The 19,078-nt window shown below is 45.0% G+C and overlaps 1 protein-coding gene across 2 annotated transcripts in view; it reads right to left on the reverse strand.

Annotated features, from left to right (window-relative positions):
• Positions 1-19,078, reverse strand: part of GAB3 (GRB2 associated binding protein 3) — a 61,014-nt gene that overhangs the window by 35,143 nt on the left and 6,793 nt on the right. The gene's annotated exons all lie outside the window — the stretch shown is intronic.

Genomic DNA, 19,078 nt, shown 5'->3' on the forward strand with positions numbered 1-19,078 from the left:
TAATTAAGTCTTTGTTTTTAAGACAAGAGAAATAACAGCATGTTTGTAGGTTCCTGAGTGATGGAAGAGGGAGAGAAGCATTAATCATTCAGTAAATTCCTGTCACAAAAACATGGTACTGGATAGGGTGGAGGGAGCTCCAGCATCACCGTCAGGATGAGAGAACGCCCTGGGGTGCCCGGGGTACCCCAAACTTTCCAAAGGCCACTTCGGTAGGGAAATGTGAAGAGGAACTTTGTTGTACTTCCCAAAAATGATTCTAAAAGAGGAAGTCAAACTGGATGCTGAAACAAGTTTCAAGTTAACTGCTCTTAGTTTTATAGAAACACATTTCTTATCCTTTAATAACAGTGTTGGTGGGCAGTGGGGGAGGGGTCCACAATGCATCCTGCCAGATGGTGGAGATGGGGAAGGGGGTTAGAACTGGTCCCTGAAAGAGCTCACCATGTAGCTGGGATGCCGAGAGGGGTGGAAATATGAAATGGGTAGATTTCAACCCCGGGTAACGAGCGCGCTCTGGTAGGAGAAGAATGACACAGACATTCATTCAGCAATTATCTGTTGACACCCTAATATGCTGGCCACTGCTCAACAAGCCACGGGCCCTGCCACTCAGTCTCGTGGGCAGCAGGGGAAGTGGGCATATGGATAAACAGACAACTGCAGTCAGCGAGATCAGTGCTATAATAAGGGAGAGCCAAAATGCTACGGGCACACACAAGAGGCACCCTCCGGGACGACGTGGGAGCCAAGCTGAGATTGAAGAAGGGCCCAGGAAGCAGCAGCGTCCAGCACAGTCTGCACGCGAAACTCGCCAGCACGCCCTCCCTCAGGTTTTTAAATCTCTGCCTAAGAGTTGTGATTATAGAAAAGCAGAAATAACGTGTTCTTGGAGCTCTTTGCTAAGTAGGTGAAACCAGGCTTCTGGGCTTCTGGAAGTGAGAGACATGTGACAAAGACCCCTGAGAGCAGGCAGCCAGCACCAAAGTGAAGCTCTTCATAGTAACACTGCTCCGCAAGGAAGCTATCCAAAGGGCTCGGGAGCCAACCTGGAGATACTCCCACTGGTCGAAGATGGAACAATCCGAGCTTTAATAACTATAATAATTACGGTGGCTTGAAATCCATCAGATATGTTTAAATCTGGGAGTCCATCATGATATTAAAAGAGAAAAAAGAATTTGTCATCCTCAGAGGCTGTGATGGAACCACTTCATTATCTTTTCATAAATGTATTCTGCTTAACAAAGGAAAACCAATGATAGAATTAGAATCTCACCATTCTGCTCTCCACAGTGAAATCACAGGTAGAGGTGTTCAGCCTCAACAGTTGCTAACTTATGAAGAGGAACGAGCAGACGTGAAAGTTCCACCCGCAAAGCCAGACAGTGGGAAATTCTGTGATCAAAGGCCCAGGTTCTTCAACAGATAAATGACAAGAAAAAGAAAGGACAGAGGTGATCTATGGAGCAAATGAGTCTTAAAAGATGTATCAGAAGTTTTCTGTGGGATTATTTTTTATTGAAGTATAGTTGATTTCCAGTGTTGTGTTAGTTTCAGGTGTACAGCACAGCGATTCAGTTATACATATATTCTTTTTCAGATTCTTTTCCATTATAGGTTATTATGAGATACATACTGAATATAGTTCCCTGTGCTATATGGTAGGTCCCTGTTGGTTATTTTATATATAATAGTGTATATCTGCTAATCCCAAACTCCTAATTTATCCCTTCCCCACCCCCTTTGGTAACTGTAAGTTTCTCTTCTATGTCTGTGAGTCTGTATCTGTTTTGTAAATAAGTTCATTTGCATCGCTTTTTTAGATTCCACATATAAGTGATACCATGTGATATCTGTCTTTCTCTGTCTGACTGACTTCACTTAGTATGATCATCTCTAGGTCCATCCCTGTTGCTGCAGACGGCATTGTTTCACTCTTTTTTATGGCTGAGTAATATTCCACTGTATTATAGTGTCTAGGGGATGCTCTTTTGAGTGATAAAGACATCTAAAAACGCAAAGAAGAGATTTCTGTACATGTCAGGATAGCAGTCGTTCATGGGGCGGGGGGAGGCTGTGGTCCAGGTGGGGCACATGACGGGGCTGCAGAGTGGGTGGCAAAGGTATTTTTCAAGTGGTTGGCGGTTAAAAGGGGGGGGGTCGCCACCTAATCATAATTCATTAAGCTGTACATTTGTCTTATGTCGTTTGCTGTATTTGTGTTTTCTTTTACACTGAAAAGGATTTTAAAACAATTCCTCTGGATAGGGCATGTTCATGGCTGCGTTCACTATGTGCCAGGCACTGAGCACGGCGGGACCCAGGGGCTGCGGGCTCTTCCGACTGGGGAGATGTTCACATTTCACAAGGGCAGGATTGCGGGATTCCACAGCAAAACACTGTCAGCTTGCCCTGGCAAATCGCTTCTCCCACTGCACACCGGTGGGCCCTGAGGGCTCTTCTAGCTCTGACCATAGAAAGATCTGTTTCCCATCAGCCTTTTCAGCCAGCCCACCAGTATCATCTCCAGCAACAAAAACCTGCAACGTCCTGTAACCTTGTGGAAGAGTGTTTGTACTCATTTCTCAGATACGAAGAAGGTACAACTGAACTCCTCCAGGAAGGTGTGTTGAGATCACAGGCCCGTTGCTGATTCTGTGTTTACAAACACCTCCTGGTTGGTTTCTTGATAAAGAGGGACCACCCCGCCCCCAGGTACAAGCACTTGCAAGGCTCAGGCGGCTGCTGTGCAATGGCAGGCTTCCCATCCAGGGAAGAGGGACTGAGACTTGAATCTGAGTTTCCCTGTTACGGATTGAACTGTTCCCCCCACCCACCCCCAAAAAAATTCCTGTGTTGAAGTCCTAATCCTCAATACCTCAGAAGGTAACCTTATTTGGAGACAGGGTCTTTACAGAGGTATCAAGTTAAAATAAGGTCATTAGGGTGGGCCCTAATGTAATATGACTGGCAGAGCTGAGAAGACAGATGAGCATTCTGGATGGCTGAGGTAGCTGGAATTTGTAGGGAAAGGCACCAAAGAGGAGGGTGCTGAAAAGAGAGGGTAAAGGAAGAGCTGCAGAAATCTACCTGGGAATTCCCTCACGGGACTTAGGCTGAATACTAACACCCACACGTGTTGGGTGAAACCCCATGAGGTGAATCCAGAAACAACTCGTGGACACCCACAAAGTGAATGACTACCCGAGCTCACACAGGGCTGGGAGATGTTCAGACCAGCTCAAGTGGAGAAACCTGAAACATTCAGTAGAGACTCTAGAAAGGCCACACCTCAGAAGCTTTCAAGTTACTGAATTACCTGACAAAGACAGCTCAAGACTTTTTAAAGGAAGACAATGAAACCCAGACACTCAACAATATAATGTTTATGATGTAAAGCATTCCCCCCAAATTACTAGAAATGCAAAGAAGCACGAAAATGTGGTTCATAATCAGGGGAAAAATCATACAATAGACAGAGACCTAAAAATGACAGAGGTGATGAAATAAGCACACAATGTTTTAAAAACAGCTCTTATAATGTATGACATTTAAAGGAAAATGTGTACATAACGAGGAGAGAGATAGAAGATATAGACAAGAACAAAATGGAACTTGTGGAGGTAAATGTACAATATCTGAAATGAAAAATTCACTGGATGTGTGGAACAACATCTTAAGCATCGAAGAAGTGCTTAGTGAACCAGAAGTGCATTTTTAGCAGCTCCCTGGGGAGAAATGAACAGACTCCCCAAGGACCTGCTAAAGATGCACATTCCTGGATCTCACGTCCAGAAAGGCTTACTCACCAGGCCTGGCTTGGGGCCCAGGAATGTGCATTTTTAACAAGCATCTCTACAGATTGTGATTCATAGAAGCAGCACCCTTTCTAAAGGTACCTAACTGGCCAAGGATGAGAAGGAAGGAAGAGGTGAAAAGGGAGTTCAAGATGGACCGTTTCAACACTGAATTCCTATCCTTTTATGGGTTGTGAACCCCTTAGAAAACATGATGAAATTCATGGACCTTCTCTCATCACAAACATGTGTGCAGGGACTTCGCTGGTGGTCCAGTGGTTAAGACTTCGCACTCCCAATGGAGGGGGCGCAGGTTCGATCCCTGGTCAGGGAACTAGATCCCCACATGCCGCAACTAAGTTGCATGCCGCAACTAAGAGCCCACATGTCACAACTAAACAGCCTGCATGCCGCAACTAAGACCCAGCGCACCCAAAATAAAATTTAAAAAAAGAAACGTGTGTGCATGTGAATGTGCGTGTGCACGCACGTGCACATACACACACTGTTCTGGACGGTTTTCCCTTATTGAACTACACACACTCTCCCTCATGGCCTCACCCAGTATCATTTCTCTTAACAACCATCTATTTGCTGATGATTTACAAAATTATGTTTCCAACCTAGATCTTTCCCAGAAACTTCAGACCCATGCCTAAGGTCCGGCTTCGAGACCATGCTCATACTTGTTGAGTGAACTAATTCCACACGATTTCACAGTGCCCTGGACCTAGGTTTAAAACACAACTCTTGAGAAACATGACTAGCTTTGTGGGTTCAGAACAAACCTCATCACCAGGATTTACTCATCACATATTTACGTGCTAGGAACTGGGGATGTGATGGGGAACCAGACAGACGAGTTCTCGAGGCTGGACCTTAGGCAGTCGGGCAAGGCTTGGTCCGAGCCTTTTAACTCAAACACAGCAAATGCTCCATCCACACACTGAGTACACTGGGGTGTCAGCTACACGTTTCTTTTCTTTTTCTTAATTTATTTACTTAATTTATTTTTGGCTGTGTTGGGTCTTCGTTGCTGCACACGGGCTTTCTCTAGTTGCGTCGAGCAGGGGCTACTCTTCCGTCGCAGAGCGCAGGCTTCTCATTGCAGTGGTTTCTCTTGTTGTGGAGCACGGGCTCTAGGCGCGCAGGCTTCAGTAGCTGTGGTACGTGGGCTCAGTAGTTGTGGCTTGCAGGCTCTAGAGCGCAGGCTCAGTAGTTGTGGCGCACGGGCTTAGTTGCTCTGTGACCTGTGGGATCTTCCCGGACCAGGTCTCGAACCCGTGTCCCCTGCATTGGCAGGTGGATTCTTAACCACTGTGCCACCAGGGAAGTCCCTAGCTACACGTTTCTAAGATGAGCCTTTCTCAGTTAATAACACAGGCTATTGAGGCTGAAGATTACCATGGACAAAGGTTCAAAGTTTGAGCACTTTATTCCTACACTCAGTTCTATTTGCACAATAAAATAAACCTGGCTGGGTTAAGCAAGTTTCACTTCTTGGGCTCCAGAATTCACTCCGATAAAAGTGAAGTGCCCTGTCTGGATTGTATCCATCGTCGAAAGACACTGAAGTGAACTGAGAAACATCCTGCAAGTCTCTGAGGCTGTAAAGAGACACCTCTGATTTAAACTGCTCTTCTGGCCAGAGTGATTACTGTCCCTTTGTTTCAGCGGAATTGGCCCCCTGCCCCCTCTGCAGCGGTGAAATCCCAAAGCTATGAAATCATTTCCTCCGCATGTGCACAGGACCCATCAGCAAGCTGCCGGCATCGCCCGGCTTTCCAACTCGGGCTGAGGGAACGAAACCTCCATCGAGCTGCACTTGGAGCTGTGGGTTTTGATCCTTCAATATTACTGTCATCTGAGCCAGGGCAGTTTTCGACTCAAGCTGCCCAAGGAACCGTGCAGGCCTCTTCCCCTTTGGACCTGTGGATGTGCTCCGTGCTGCCCTGGCCAGGAGTGTCCGGGGCTCCAGTATCTGGGGCTCAGACTCCAAAATCTGAGTCTGTTCTGATTGCTTGCATGTGTTGGGCTTCTGAGCTGTTCTCGCAGGGGCCTTATCTGTCAGGCTGCAGGAGATGCCTTGATTAGAGGACAACACCGAGAAGAGATGTTGCCAAGGAGCTATGGGTGGCAAGGCCTAGCTCTAGTGTGAAAAGTGTTCGCGTTGTGTGCAAATTCCGTGGTGCAAAGTTGGAAGTGGAACTTGTTTGAGGAGCATGAGAAATTACATGCAGAAGAAAGGAACTTCAGAAACCAAGACCTGGCCCATGAACATCAGCTGGTCTCCAGCTCGCCCTGGGACTCTAGCCTGTGCCCATCTAGCCTGTGTGCTCTGTGAGGGCAGGACTGGGTGGGGGAAGCTGGCTGGAAAAGCTTAACAGGAGGAATCCTCATGTTGGAACAGATCTGTATATTGATTGCAGTGGTGGTCACAGGAATCTACACGTGCAATGAAACTGCACTGAGACACACAGACACACGCACATACAACAGGTGAAACCTACAGCAGCTCCTGTTTGTTTACAAACTCCTGGGGATCTAGTTAAGTTTCTAAATAAGTTTACAAAAAGATGCTCAATCCAAAAGAACTCAAGAAAGTACAGAAAAGAAAAGGAAACCTACAGGAAGTGGGGAGCACATCAAAAGTACAAGTAAGATGCTCGATTTCAATCTAAATGCAGCAATCATTACATCCAGTGGAAATGGACTCAGTACTCTGGCACAAAGATGCTTATCGAATGGGTCGCATGCAGGATGCTCATGATGGTCTCGAGGGCCATGTGCTATGACAGAATATACCACGTGGACGAATTTGTGGGTGCCAGGAAGGTTAGAGTGACAGAAGATGAAGCTAAAGAGGGGGTGGTGGCCAAATGGTGGAAGCCACAGTGGGCCTGAGGGAGGGGAGGGGTCGAAGCTGAATAGAGACTGCTTTATGACCGGGCAGGTGCTATTATTGCGTCATGTGTTACCAAGTGCTCAAGGCAGCTAATTTTCCAGAAAAAGAAGCTGGTCCTCAGAGAGATGGAGTGTTAGCTTTCCGCAGACTGTCCTGTCACGCGGAACTGTCAAAGCTGTTTCCCCGATCTAGCTCCAAAGTGGAATCTTTCTGTCCCTTCACACACAAACATTCTTCGCTGGAGTCCAGAAGACACGGAGGGAAAAGAGGCAAGAGGATTAAGACTGGCTCTTGTCTGATTGACTGACTTTTCATTTCCTTTTACATCTTTCTTCATCCCCCTTCTTCTGACTGGAACACACTTCCCCCACTGTGTTTTTCTTCTCGTTGTGTTGCTATTAACGGATACTTAGTAAATGTTAGTGAGTGTTTAGAAAACCTAACAACTCCACCACCAACTGCCATTTGTAAGGCCCCCGGGAATCTTGGATGTGGTCCCAGAACACGAGATGAAAGAAAGCGTTTGGTAACAACTTGGAGGTTTATAGTAACTTCCCAAGACCCGCTCCTTTAAGCCCAGCTCCCATTTTCTTCCCAGTGGTGTCACCTTGAAAACACTCAGGAAGTTTGGGGTGCGGTTATGTGTTGCAAAAGGCGAACATCATTGAAGAAACAAAGTCCTGGTTAATGTTCTATTTTCTGCTGTGCTTTACTCAAGGGGGCCCCTTCTCTCCGCCTTCTACTTCCTCGCCAAGGGGGACCACAAAAGCCAGGGGACCCGAGGGCGGGGGGTCGGGAATTTCCAGGAGCAGGTTACATGGTCCTCTTGGTCCTGGCTCAGCGCCACTAGCCCCGGGATTGCTGGTGACCCTTCAGCCTGATGGCCTGTAACCTTCTGCCTGCCACCACACAGAGCCGGGACTTGTCGCAGGCGTGGAATAGCTTCCTGTGATTGTCCCGGAGACGGCCTGGCCCACGGGTTCCGCTTCCAGGCCTTGTCAAGAGAGGCAGACAAGTCCTGGATCTCTGCGATGTGGAAGGAGGAACCCTGAGGAGGACTGTTCGGCAGAGATAAGTGTGCCACTCTACGTGACGTGGACTTGACCTTCCTCGTGTACTGAGACCTAAGTGCCACTCAATGTCCTGGGTGGTTTCTCATCATTTCTGAACTGGACACTTACAAATGAAATAATATGACCCTCACACCCAAGGGTGTCCCCTTGGGACGTTCCTTCGCCGCTGCTCAAGCTGAGCACACGGGGGTGAGGGCTCCTGGGACTGTCTCCGAAGGAGTCCATGAACGATGCGATGACACCGATCCCTTGGAATGCACAATAGTAATAATAATAGGTAACACGCACGTCCAGGGAACTGGTTGAAGTGCTTTGGATGGATTAAATGAAATCATTTAACCTGCACACAGGTCCTTAGAGCATTCTCTACGCAGGAGGAAAGGCGTGATGTGAACCAACTGGGATGGGGCGAGAGTGTGGACTTGGTTACCAAGTCTAGGACAAAAGGTCTTGGAAAGGAGAAAATCTGGCCCCATTTTATACAAATGAGCTCACACTCCAGCAGGAGGCCCACCCCTTCTTTCTCCTGAAATACGTGAATTTGGAAGGCATTCGGAAAACCTGGTCTCTTGTGTTATTAGATGTAAGGTAGCTGAGGTTTAATGCTGAGGAAAAGCGCTCTAAAATGCTCCCCCCGGTGCCTGGTGCCGAGAGCAAGCTCAGTCAATCTTGTTGAACAAGTTAATGAATGTCTAGCTCATTCCACCTGTAATCAAAATAAATTCTGCCTGAATTACATATTCACATTTAAATAAGGAAATGATAACAGGACTGAAAAGATAGAGGTGGGCATTGACCTAACACCGGCCTCTGGGAAGGCTTTACAAAAACATGACACGACAGCCACACATTCATTCCTCAGAAGTGGAGCCGTCGGTGCTGTTAACACTCGTGCTACCCGTGACTCAGCTGCCGGAGGGCAGGAGGGACGGAAAGAGGAGACAGCGGGCAGGAGACGGGTCCCAGCTGGCAGGCAGCTAACGGCCCCAGAGTGATGGTTACGGGGCGGCTCATCAGCACGAAACACTGTTTTGGCTGCAGGAAGTTGCCAAAACCGCCTCCCAGCCTCTGGCCAGCACAAAACTGTGACTCAAGAGAAGCGGTTCCTCCCGGGAGCCCACAGGATGCCAGTGCTGACTGAAGCCCGTGTCTCGGCCTGGGAGAAGCTGAGCTCCCAGAGGGCACCTGCCGGCGGCAGACTCGTCCCCAGGTACCTAGAGAGGAAAAGAACAGCCTGGCTTTCAGCTTGGTTTCACAACTTGCTGGGCTCAAAGGACAGACATCTGTTAGAAGGAAGACCCCTTTATTGTTTACAGTTCAAGGCCAATTCCCTGGGCCTCCTCCCTGCTGACCCCAGTGCATTTCTGCATGCCGGGAACGCACGTGCCAATCAGGATGCAGAAATGTTTGCTGGGTGAAGTGATGAGCACCGGTCCAGAGCAAGCCCCTCAAGCCGCTGCCCGCTGCGCCCGGCTTCCGCCCCGTTCCCCTCGCAGTCCCTCTCAGCTCCTGAGGGCTGAGCGTCCGGGGGGAGGAGTAGCCCACACCGTTGTCCTCTCGTTCCTCAGTTAAGGATTTTTCACTGGCATCCTTCACAAATCTTTCTCCTATTTCGTCAAAGCTGTACCCTTCCAGGGGTAGATGAGACGTCTAACCCATCTCAGGTCTTTCCATGACTTGGTTAGATTTTCCTGCTCTATTTTGGACTCTTTTCAATGAGTTTCACAGAGGGGAATCACATAAACATGCATTCAGAAATAAGTTACTTTGTTTCTCCGAAACCTCTGTGAAAGATCCAGCAGTCCCATAGGACTGCTTGTTGTTTAAATGTGTATTTGTCTGGTGTCTCAGGAGGTTGTATATTATTTCTTATGTGTCACATCCCTTTGTAGACCTTTTTCTACGCCCATTTTTCCATTGCGAGGCCGATCTTTTCCCTAATGATTTACAAGGATTATTCCTAGAAGTTAAGGATATAAACTCATTTGCCTTATAAGTTTATGTTGTTTTTGAAGCACCAGTGCCTAAAATCGTGCTCAGCATGCAGGAGATGCTCAGTAAATATTTGCTGAAGGACTGAATAAATGAATGAACGGAAGTGCTTTATTCTCGTATAGCAAAAATCTGTCTTTCCCTTTATAGTTTTTCTATCATGTTTAGAAAGGTTTTCCCCACCCCAAGATCAGATTGAGATCCTACAACTTTCTCTTGTAGAAATTATATTTCATTGTCTTCCATTTAAACTCAATGCATCTGGAATTCGTTTGTCATGTCTCTATGAAGTGAGATTGATCCATAGTTTTATGAATTTGCTATCAGGGTTCCTGAAGAAGCTTGCATCTTTTTCTGTGCCTAAATAGTTTAAAGAGTGTGAGAGTGATCTGTTCTTTAAAGTTCAAAAGGTCGCAAATGTTACAACATTCTGAGTCAAGCATCTGTCTCGGAGGTAATTTCACTTCTTTCATATTTACTTTATAATATTGACGAAAATAACATTTTAGGGTGTAAGACTGTGAAGAGTGTACTTCTTGCCAGCAAGGCCATGTGAGAGTTCTCCTCTGGTGTGAAAATTTCGGTGGAGTTAAATTACAGTTTAAACGTCAGTTTAATTTCTAGTTACACCATGCTCAGGGCCCAAGACCCCAAACCACGGATTTCTTGTCAGCACTAAAAGCCACAATGTAACAGACTTGCTTCTTGTGAAATAGGAACTGGTGGTGATAAACCGAAACAACCACGGAAAAGGAGGCCTGGGAGGGGACCTAGCTGGCGTGTTGATATAAAGCAGGCACAGTTCTGATGTGTAAAGAAGGCAAAGTAAGCTGAGTTAGGCAGCACGGCGGGATGCATCGTGAGGCTCCACCTGGAGGGAGACAGGCAAGAAAACAAGGTGCTCCACGGCAGAAGGAACGCGACTTTGATCCCTGACAGGATACAACAGGTGTGGAGGCCCCCCGGCCAGCGCTGCCCAGCATGCCTTGGGGCTTGGCTACACAGGGCCTCTGGGCTCATCCAGCCTGACACAAGATGATAAAAAAGCATTTTCCTACATTTTCTTTTAATCTTTTATGTTGAATTATTTCATGAATATAATTGTGAGAAGCCAAACAACTCACAAAAACTATAAAGGAAACAATTCCCAGATTTTCTTACAAAAGATGAAAAACTATCTGCGTGGCAAGAGACCCCTTGAACAAAGTTGAGATGATGAATTTGTAGTGAGCTACAATTGAATAAACAAAATACATAAAGAGCTTCTATGAAAACACTTCGATAAACGTAAATGACCTGGGCACCTGGAGGATGGCATTTCCATACTCTTGAGATTTGGAAGCCCCTGGAAGGAGCAGATTTAGGGAGACTACATTGCCCCGAGAGCTACATGATAGAGACCTCTGCTCTATCTTGTTGCTTCGAGTGTGCTTTTATTTTGGAGAATGATAAACTTTACCCTTCATTTCACTCAGGCTTGTAAATGAGTTGAGGGAAATGGAACTCTAAGAATCACAACAAAGTACCTTTGGATGGAGAATTACTTTCTTCCTTTCGGATTTTTAGCCATTATACACAGTGACGTTAACATCCATGAACATACATCATTGTGCAAAGGTTTGAAAATTTTGTGCCAATCTGATGGGCAAAGGTATCACATTTTTAATTAGCAATTTTTGGTTATATGACTTGGGGCCATTAGTTTCTTCTTCTATGAAATGCTTATTTTCTCTCAGAAAATGAAAACACGTGAGTGTTGACTGTTACAATCTAGAGGCAGATGGGTCCATAGACAGGGGGGGTGGTAGCAGCTGCCAGCTTCCAATAAAAAAAGAACAAGATGCGACAATGGCTTTCTTTCTCCACTCTGGCTCTAGGTTCTGAACAGGTGGGAACTTATATCCTGAGAAGGACCTGAGGAAAGGTGGGAACTTATTTCCTTCTCTGTCGGGCCCAAATCTGGAGGTGGGTGTCACTTGATTCCTGGTGACCTTACACTGCAAATCAATAAAATGCTTCCCTCTCCTTTGCTTTCAGCTACCCAAAGATCATGACAGATTGGCCGAAGGACAAATTGCAAACGAAAAGGTGAAATTTACCAGTAAGAAATGCAAGGTCCAGTCCCCCTGCCTCAAGAAAGCAAAACATCAACAGCATAAGCAGAGACTGGAGGAAAGAGAGCTCAGCAAGAGCAGAGAGGAAAACGCAGTTCTCTCGACAGGAAGCCAGGCGGGTGTGAGTCAGCGGTGGGGTGGCCGCCAGCCCCGAGCCAGGGGGACCTCCAGCCTCCAGGCAGGGAGGGGGCAGCTGGCTCCACTCGGCCTGGCGCTCTGATCCCAGGAGCGCACTCAGTCCTGGTAGCAGCTCGGAGGAGGTGGATCGATGGCCTGAGAACCTGGAAGGAATGGCGGCATCGACCGGCCACCCTCACACCGGATGCCAGCGGGGCTCCCAGGTGAACAGAGCAAGGTGTGTTCCGTGTAATCTCAAGAGGTAACAACACCGGGCTGGATTCTCCCAGTCGGAGCTGTCACACGATTCTTTGGGAATCGTGTTTATGTAACCGGTTTCCTGTTGCTGGAACTGTCCGGATAACAAGTGATTGCTCAAAAACGTGGCCAGTATGTAACGAGATGACCACTGACACCCTTTCCAATCACTGAAGTTTACAGAACTGCACTGCGATCGGGCTTACAGACCACCCTGCTCAACGGCCCCTGTCTCTCTCAGACGTTTTAATTAAGCAGTCAAGAAGCCCCATTGGTTATTTCTCTAAAATCATTCTCATATTCTTCCTTTTTGCTGCACTCCCATTAATACCCTTTGTTTTCCAGTCTCCCTTACAGCTGGAATACAGACTCTGATGGTCTCTCCTGCCACTTTGGCCTCAAGATCGCTTCTGCAGACCTGACAACAGTCTGCTAGCCACCTAATTAAATAATCATCTAGTTCCCTGAACCGATGTGCCCAGTGCTACGAGGTAGGCGTTTGCTTCTCAATGTGCTGCAGATCGTAAAGCAAAAGGATGACAAGCTCCAAGACTTAAATTCTTGGCTCAAACCACGGTTGGAAAACTAGGCTTTCTATGATAGTGCTAAGACTCTCTTCTAGCTTACGTGCGCAGGTTGAGATCACCCACAACGAACCTGGGTTTAACGCTGCAAGTTGCTGAATTATTCCACCGGGTCTTATAAGTGAAACGAAGGGCACGCTTCGAAAAGACTGGACCTGGAGAGTTGGAATGGGGACATTTGATGGCATTTGGCTGAATCTGAGCCCCACTGGGAGGACCACCAAGGAGTCAGACTCCTCGGGAAGGAAGGTTTCGATCACCTCACCAGGCCAACAACGCTGATCAGCTAAGGCATTGTCTTTCCCCTTTCTTTTCCCTACTGTTTTCTGTAGGATGTGTTGGTGGCAGTGAACTCGAGCTAAGTGGCATCGTTCAGCCTGTCAGGCACCCGCAGTAGTGATAGCAGGTTTCTCACCAGAACTAGTTCTGAGTTGTGGTTTGGGGTGTTTTTTCCTGGCTGTTTAACCTCAAAGCTGGTTCTCCAGCCCTCTCACCATTTCTGTCAGAGACCCAATATCATTCTGATCAGCTCTTTTTCTGCTTAAATCAGTCAGGATCAGCTTCTGTTGCTTGCAAATTAAAACCCTGACTAGTACAACATCTACAAAGAGTGTGTGGTCAATCCAAGTTTCCTCATCTCTAAAACACACTGAAACTGAATGAAGAAATAATAAATAGAAAAGGAGAAATTAAAGTTAGAAAAATTAAAAAGTAGGACTTATTAATAATCGAAAAACTGGTTCACTGCCAAAACAAAAATCAATAAAACAGAAAACACCAACTAACCTAACCAACAGAGGAAAAAGGAACAGAGCACAAATTCACAATGACAAGGAAGCAATACCTCTGAGAAGAGTAAAAACAAATTAAAAAAATCATGAAAGCATTTCATAAAATTATATGTGATGAATTTGATGGCCTGGATGAAACAGACACTTTTCCAGGAAGACTATAATTTATAAAACTGACTCAGGGAGAGATAGACTAAACAGACCAATTTCCATAAAAGAAATAGAGTTGACAAAGATCTAAACACACAAAAAAGGCAACAGATAGAGTTTAGAGGGGAATTCTGCCAAAATTTTAAAGGGCTGTTAATTCCAACTCTACTTGAAATATTCTAGAATATGGCAAACTTACAAATTTTTATATGACCCAAGTATAACATTTATGCCAAAATCTGCTAAAGATTGTACAGAAATAAATAAAGCCAAACTTAAAGCCAAAGGCCAATCTCACTTATGAATGTTGATGCAAATATCCAATATAAAATATCAGTATGAATAATCCAACAACACAATGAAAAATATACCTTGTCCAACTGGGGCTTATGCCAGAAATGTAAAGGTGGTCTAATATTAGATAATCTATTAATAGAATTCATTGCTTTGCCAGATTTAATGAAGAAGTCATATGACCATCACTAGAAATGCTGAAAAACTTCTTAATAAAATTCAGCAATGACTTCTGATTAAAAAAAAAGAAAACTCAGTAATACAGGAATTGTAGAATATTTCACTAACATAAAGAAAATATATTCTCCTAGCCCCAAAGTCAATATTTTTCTTTCTTTCTAAAGTATTTAAAAAAAATTTTTTTAAAGTATTTAAGAAAGAATTTTTTTTAAGATTTTAAAAAATATTATTCTTTGGCTGTGTTGGGTCTTCGCTGCTGCACATGGGCTTTCTCTTTAGTTGCGGCGAGCAGGGGCTACTCTTTGTTGCGGTGCGTGGGCTTCTCATTGCGGTGGCTTCTCTTGTTGTGGAGCACGGGCTCTAGGCGCGCGGGCTTCAGTAGTTGTGGCTCACGGGCTCAGTAGCTGTGGCTCACGGGCTCTAGAGCGCAGGCTCAGTAGTTGTAGCCCACGGGCTTCATTGCTCTGCGGCATATGGGATCTTCCCGGACCACGGCTCGAACCCGTGTCCCCTGCATTGGCAGGCGGATTCTTAACCACTGCACTATCAGGGAAGCCCTCTTTCTTTTTTTAAAGAGCAGCTTTATTGAAGTATAATTGGCACACAAAGAACTGTACATAACTAATGTGTACAATTTGATGAGTTTGACATATGTAGACACCTGTGAAATCATCACCACAGTCAAGGTAGTAGACATATCCATCACCTCCCAAAGTTTTCCTGTGTTCCTTCCTGTGTGTGTGTCAATGTGTGTGCAGTAAGAACACGTACATGATATCTACCCCTCTAACAACTTTTAAGTGCATAATATAGTATTGTTGGCTATAGGCATTATGCTGTACAGCAGATCTCTAGAAATAATTTATCTTGTATAACTGAAACTTCATACCAATACAGGCCAGCAATTCCACTTGCGGGTATATGCTCAAAAGAATTGAAATCAGGATCTCAAAGAGATATCTGTCCTCCCATGTTCATCCATCAGAACATTGTTTACAAAGCCAAGACATGGAAACAATCTAAGTGTTGGATGATGGATGAATGCATAAAGAAAATGTGGTATGTCCATACAATGGAATATTATTAAGCCTTAAAAAAAAGGCAATCCTGCCATTTGTGACATATGGATAAACCTGGAGGACATTATGTTAAGTGAGATAAGCCAGACACAAATGGACAAATACTGCATGATTCCACTTATATGAGGTCCCTAGAGCAGTCAAACTCATAGAAGCAGAGAATTGGATGGTGGTCACTGGGGGACAGAGGGAGAAGAAAATGGGGATTTGTTGTTCAGTTGGTATAAACTTCTAATATTTTTCTTAATAGGAAAACATTGAAGGCATGCCTATTAAAGTCAAGATCAAAATAAGCTTGCCCATTGTCAATACTACTGTTTCACATTGGGGTGTTAACCAACACATTTGGACAAGAGGAAAAAAAAACAAGATACATAAGAATTGAAAAAGGAAGTGGTAAAACTCTTTCTATTTTGGGGACTTCCCTGGTGGTCCAGTGGCTAAGCTCCAAGCTCCCAATGCATGCGGCCCAGGTTCCATCCCCAGTCGGAGAACTAGATCCTGCACGCCACAACTAAAGAGCCCACATGCCGCAACTAAAAGATCCCGCCTGCCGCAACTAAGACCTGGCGCAGGCAAATAAAAAAAAAATAAAAATAAATAAACTCTTTCTTTTTTGGATGACATGATTGTATACACCGGAAATCCCCAAAGAAGAATCAACTGAAAAACTACTACAAAAAGTAAGAGAATTCAAAGGTAAGAGGATAGAATATTAATATGTTGGAATTATATTGGACCCAATTTTGTGCATCTTGGCGCCACCTGCCTTCCAGGCCCAGCTGCTCACTCAGTGGGGAGCCATGGTCTCTGCTGAGAGACCCTCCCACCCTTCCCAGACCCGAGCCAGTGAACCCTCAAATACTCCAGTTCCTTCCACCACTTCTGGATTCAGATGAGACACCAGGCCAAAAAACACTGGCTTTCCCAGTGGCTGCCCCAAAAGACACTGAGAAACAGGAGCCGTAAGGGAACTGGCAGATACATTTATCTCCCTTCTTTGTTGCAAAAGACAGTTTCAAGGTGAATCGGTTCTACAGAGCCTGTCCAAATCCATCCAAATGACCCAACCAGTGGCTGTGTTTTCTCATGAAATCATGGCCAACTCAGTAACACACGAATTTGCATGTTCTTTCCTTTTTTCCCTTTTCCCATCACTCTCACTGCATTGAGATTACAACCCCAACAAAGCCTTGGCAAATAAGCCTTGGCTCAAGTTCTGTTTTCTAAGGAATTCAGGTGAAGACAGAAACCAATAGCCCTATGAATACAAACAAACAAACAAAAAACCCCAAACAGGCATAAGCCTAATAAGAATTGTGTAAAGACCAATGTGAAAAAAACTTGGAAATACTCCTGTAAGACATAAAAGCTGACTTGGATAGAAAGGCTCCACACCATAATGTCAGTTCTAAGTTAATTTAAATATCTAACTTAACCCTCCTCCCCAATAATAACAGGTTTTTTTTTGAAATTAAGCAAGCCGATTCTCAAGTTCATGTGGGAAAGTTAAATCAAAACTAGCCAAACTAAACTCTAAAAACTCTTAAAACTCTATAACTCTAAAAACTCCAAAAAAAGAACAATAAAGGGGGACTAGCCTCTATAATGAAAACAGCTTAATAATGGCACATGAATTGACAGAGGGACCAATGGAAGTTGAACCAGAAATTGAACCAGAAATAAATGTGGGAATTTCATATATGATAAAGAAGGGCAGTATCTCAAATCAGTGGGGATACAGATGAACTTTTTAATAAGTAGTGCTGGCAAAACTGTACAGCCATTTGGAAAAAAATAAAGTCGGATCCATTCCTTACATCTGCACCAGGATAAACTCCAAATGGATCCCAAATCTCAATGTAAAAAATAAAACACACAGTCCGGGGCTCCTGTCTGCTGCCATCCAGCTGCCTGCCCCAGACTCGGCACCCAAGTGCCCTAAGCGCTGAGCAGGTGACCTCCCTGGGGAAGAATGGCCGTGGGCCTTGCCTGAAGGGCGAGAAATGTGCAAAGTCGCTGCCCTGATGGGGCCACACCCAAAGGCTTGGTGGGATGGAGCTGAGGGTCACGCTTTCAAGTCAACCCAGGTTTTGGAGACCCCATCCCCGGCCACCTGCAGGCACTTGGGTCCCCCCTGTAGACCCCCATGCCCTCAATATACCTGAACACTCAGGGAAAAAAATGAATAAAACAAAACAAGGGGCTTCCCTGGTGGCGCAGTGGTTAAGAATCCGCCTGCCAATGCAGGGGACACGGGTTCGAGCCCTGGTCCGGGAAGATCCCACATGCCGCGGAGCAACTAAGCCCGTGCGCCACAACTACTGAGCCTGCGCTCTAGAGCCCGTGCTCCACAAGAGAAGCCACTGCAATGAGAGGCCCGCACACCGCAACGAAGACCCAACACAGCCAAAAAATAGATAAATAAAATAAATAAATTAAAAACAAACAAACAAAACCATACAAGCACCAGAAGAAACCACAGGTGAATTCCTTTAAAAACCAGGGAGGGGAAAAGGCCTTCCTAAATCTGACTGAGAATCCAGAAGCTGTAAAAGAAAATATTGACACATTCTACTAGATACACTTTTATCTTTTGCACACACACACACACAAATAACATAAGCAGAGTCAAAATACAAGTGACAAACCGGGGAAATGTATACATATCTCTTCTCACAAAGGACTAATCACCTCTCAGAAATTGTGACTAAAAAGACCAACAATGGAGAAAGAGCACACAGGAAAATAAACATGTCAAGAAATGTTCAACCTCCCTCTGAATAAAAGAACTGCAAATTAAAACGACACAGAAATACCATTTCTCACCTATCAGATGGCAAAAATCCCAAAGTTGAACAACACATGCTGGAAGGAATGCAAAATGGAACATTCGTTAATGTCTACAAAATTTATAGATTCATGGCCCCAGCAATCCCAGCTCTGGGAATCATACAGATATACCTGCACAAGTGCAAAATGTCACATATACCATGCTACTAGTTGTGGCAATGGTTGTAAAATCAAAAGAGTGGAAACAACTCAGGTGTCCAAAATAGGGAACTGGTTGAATAAACACGCTACAGCCACACAGCAGGACACTGTACAGCTGTCAAAAATAGTGAAGATCTCTGGTCACTGACATGGGCAGAATTCTAGAACAAAATTTTTGTTTGAGAATTTTCAAGATCTACTCTCTTAGCAACTTTCATGTATACAATTCAGTGTTACTAGCTATAGTCGGGATGTTGTATATTATATCCTTAGGACTTATTTATTTTATAACTGCGAGTCTGGACCTTTGGCCCACCTTCTCCCATTTCACCCCCCAACCACCATCCCCCACCAATCTGTTCTCTGTAGCTTTGAGTTCCTGTTCAACTTTTTTGTTTTTTAAGATTTTACATAAAAGTGAGATCACATGGCATTTGTCTTTCCCTATCTGACTTACTTCACTAAGCATAATGCCCTCAAGTTCCATCCTTGTTGCTGCAAAGGGCAAGATGTCATTCTTTCTTATGGCTGAGTAATATCCCATTGTATGTATATGTATGTACCACATCTTTATCCATTCATCTGTTGATGGGCACTTAGGTTGCTTCCACACCCACCTTGAATGTTGTAAATAATGCTGCAATGAACATGGGGGTGCAGATATCTTTTCAAGTTAGTGTTTTCGTTTTCTTTGGATAAATATCCAGAAGTGGAATTGGTTGATCATATGGTGTTCTATTTTTAATT

This window comes from Balaenoptera musculus, chromosome X (assembly GCF_009873245.2).
Source record: "Balaenoptera musculus isolate JJ_BM4_2016_0621 chromosome X, mBalMus1.pri.v3, whole genome shotgun sequence".
NCBI classification, from domain to species: Eukaryota; Metazoa; Chordata; class Mammalia; order Artiodactyla; family Balaenopteridae; genus Balaenoptera; species Balaenoptera musculus.